The following is a 3,651-nucleotide window of genomic DNA, read 5'->3' on the forward strand; positions in this document are numbered from 1 at the left end:
CTCAATTTCAGCCAGAAATTACCTGAAATCACAGAAAAATACACAAACTCATAGTAAAGTCCAGAAATGTGAATTTAACATAAAAACTAATGAAAACATCCCTAAAAGTAGCTTGAACTTACTAAAAACTACCTAAAAACAATGCCAAAAGCGTATAAATTATCCGCTCATCACAACACCAAACTTAAATTGTTGCTTGTCCCCAAGCAACTGAAAATCAAATAGGATAAAAAGAAGAGAATATATTATAAATTCCAGAATATCAATGAATATTAGTTATAATTAGATGAGCGGGACTTGTAGCTTTTTGCTTCTGAACAGTTTTGGCATCTCACTTTTTCCTTTGAAGTTTAGAATGATTGGCTTCTCTAGGAAATTAGAATTTCGGATAGTGTTATTGACTTTCCTAGTTAAGTATGTTGATTATTGAACACAGCTACTTATGAGTCTTGGCCGTGGCCTTAAGCACTTTGTTTTCCAGTATTACCACCGGATACATAAATGCCACAGACACATGACTGGGTGAACCTTTTCAGATTATAACTCAGCTTTGCTAGAGTCCCCAGTTAGAGGTGTCCAGAGCTCTTAAGCGCACTCTTTTTGCTTTGGATCACGACTTTAACCACTCAGTCTCAAGCTTTTCACTTGGACCTTCATGACACAAGCACATGGTTAGGGATAGCTTGATTTAGCCGCTTAGACCTGGATTTTATTTCCTTGGGCCCTCCTATCCATTGGTGCTCAAAGCCTTGGATCCTTTTTCCCCTTGCCTTTTGGTTTTAAGGGCTATTGGCTTTTTCTGCTTGCTTTTTCTTTTTCTTTCTATTTTTTTTTGCAAGCCTTTGATTTTTTTCACTGCTTTTTCTTGCTTCAAGAATCAATTTTATGATTTTTCAGATTATCAATAACATTTCTCTTTGTTCATCATTCTTTCAAGAGCCAACAGTTTTAACATTCATAAACAACAAGATAAAAAATATGCACTGTTTAAGCATTCATTCAGAAAACAAAAGGTATTGTCACCACATCAATATAATTAAACTAAATTCAAGGATAAATTCGAAATTCATGTACTTCTTGTTCTTTTGAATTAAAACATTGTTCATTTAAGAGAGGTGAAGGATTAATGGAATTATTCATAACTTTAAGACATAGTTACTAAATATTAATGATTATGAAGTAGAGACACAAAACATAGATAAACATGAAGCATAAAAATCGAAAAGCAGGGAAAATAAGAACAAGGAATGAGTCCACCTGAGTGAGGGTGGCGCCTTCTTGAAGGTCCAATGGTGCTTTTTGAGCTCCTCTATGTCTCTTCCTTGCGAAGGTCCAATGGTGCTTTTTGAGCTCATTTATGTCTCTTCTTTGCTTCTGTTTCATGATCCCTAGTGATTTTGGTGTTCCTATCCTTAGTTGCTTCCAATAATTATGTGGAGGAACATGTATCCCCTGAGGTATCTCAGGAATTTCTTGAAGAGGGAATTTCTCATGCTCTCTTGATGTGCAGTCAAATGCTCTTCTACTGAGCTATGGACCCTTGAGATGAATCTCTCCATCTCTCACGACTCAGAGGTGGAAGCTTTTGTCTTCTCTTTTCTCTTCTCTTTCTTTTCTCTTTTTTTTTTGAGGTTTCTCTGGCCTTAGGTGCCATCAATGGTTATGAAAAAGCAAGAAAAGCAAAAAAAAGCTATGCTTTTACCACACCAAACTTAGAATGTTGCTCGCCCTCGAGCAAAAGAAGAAAGAATAGAAAAAGGAGAAGAAGATATGGGGGAGAGGGAGAGATGTTTGTGTTTTGGCCATGTAGGGTGGGTTTGGGTGGGAAGGATGGATGGATGTGAGTGGTGAAGAGATGATGGGGAAGAGAGATTAAGGTGATTTGGGAAGAAGTGTTTTTGGGAGAGTGTGTTATAGGATTAGGAGTTAAGGTGGGAATATGTTAGGTGGGGATCCTGTGGGGTCCACAGATCCTGAGATGATCCTGTGGGATCCACAGATCCTGAGGTGTCAAGGATTTACATCCCTGCACCAATTAGGCATGTAGAATGCCTTAGCATACCATTCTGGCGTTTAAACGCTGAAGTGGTACACGTTCTGGGCGTTCAACGCCCATGTGTAGCATGTTTCTGGCGTTGAACGCCAGTTCCATGCTTGTTACTGGCGTTCAGCGCCAGCTTTCCTCAGAGCACATTCTTGCCGTTTGAACGCCAGGGTGTTGATTTTTTCTGGCGTTCAGCGCTAGATCCATGCTCTGTTCTGGCGTTGAACGCCAGCCAGATGCACCTTACTGGCGTTTAAACGCCAGTAAGTTCTTCCTCCAGGGTGTGATTTTTCTTCTGCTATTTTTGATTCTATTTTTAATTTTAGTATTTTTTTCGTGACTCCACATGATCATGAACCTAATAAAACACAAAATAATAATAAAATAAAAATAAAATTAGATGAAAATTGGGTTGCCTCCCAATAAGCGCTTCTTTAGTGTCAATAGCTTGACAATGAGCTCTCATGGAGCTTCACAGATGTTCAGAGCATTGTTGGGACCTCCCAACACCAAACTTAGAGTTTGAATGTGGGGGTTCAACACCAAACATAGCGTTTGGTTGTGGCCTCCCAACACCAAACTTAGAGTTTGACTGTAGGGGCTCTGTTTGACTCTGCATTGAGAGAAGCTGTTCATGCTTCCTCTCATTACCAAATAACTTGGCATTTAGCTTCATGATGGCTCCTAGATATTGAGCAACTTGCTCTCCAATCACATCTCCATCCTCTTCAGAGGAAGAATAGTCTTCAGAGCTCATGAATGGCAGAAGGAGATTTAATAGAATCTCTATGGTCTCTATATGAGCCTCAGATTCCTTTAGGTCCTTAATAGAGAACTCCTTCTTGCCTGAGAGACGTCCCAAGAGGTCTTCCTCACTAGGATTTTCCTCCTTCTCCTCCCTTGTGCATTCGGCCATATTGATTACATCAATGGCCTTACACTCTCCTTTTGGATTCACTTCTGTATTACTTGGGAGAATACTGGGAGGAGTTTCAATGATTTTCTTACTCAGCTGGCCCACTTGTGCCTCCAGATTTCTAATGGAGGACCTTGTTTCACTCATGAAACTTAAAGTGGCTTTTGACAGATCAAGACTAAGTTTGCTAAATTAGAGGGGCTCTATTCAGAATTTTCTGTCTGTTGCTGAGAAGATGATGGAAAAGGCTTGTTGTTACTGAGCCTATTTCTTCCACTATTATTAAAGCCTTGTTGAGGCTTTTGTTGATCCTTCCATGAGAAATTTGGATGATTTCTCCATGATGAGTTATAGGTGTTTCCATAAGGTTCACCCATGTAATTTGACCTCTGCCATTGCAGGGTTTTCAAGATCATAAGCATCTTCAGAAGCTGTCTCTTTAGTACTGTTGGATGCATTTTGCCATCCATTCAGACTTTGAGAGATCATGTTGACTTGCTGAGTCAACACTTTGTTCTGAGCCAATATGGCATTCAGAGCATCAATTTCAAGAACTCCCTTCCTCTGAGGCATCCCATTATTCACGAAATTCCTCTCAGAAGTGTACATTAATTGGTTATTTGCAACCATGTCAATAAGTTCTTGAGCTTCTGCAGGTGTTTTCTTTAGGTGAATGGATCCACCTGCAGAA

The sequence above is a fragment of the Arachis duranensis genome, chromosome 9, assembly GCF_000817695.3.
Source record: "Arachis duranensis cultivar V14167 chromosome 9, aradu.V14167.gnm2.J7QH, whole genome shotgun sequence".
Lineage (NCBI taxonomy): Eukaryota > Viridiplantae > Streptophyta > Magnoliopsida > Fabales > Fabaceae > Arachis > Arachis duranensis.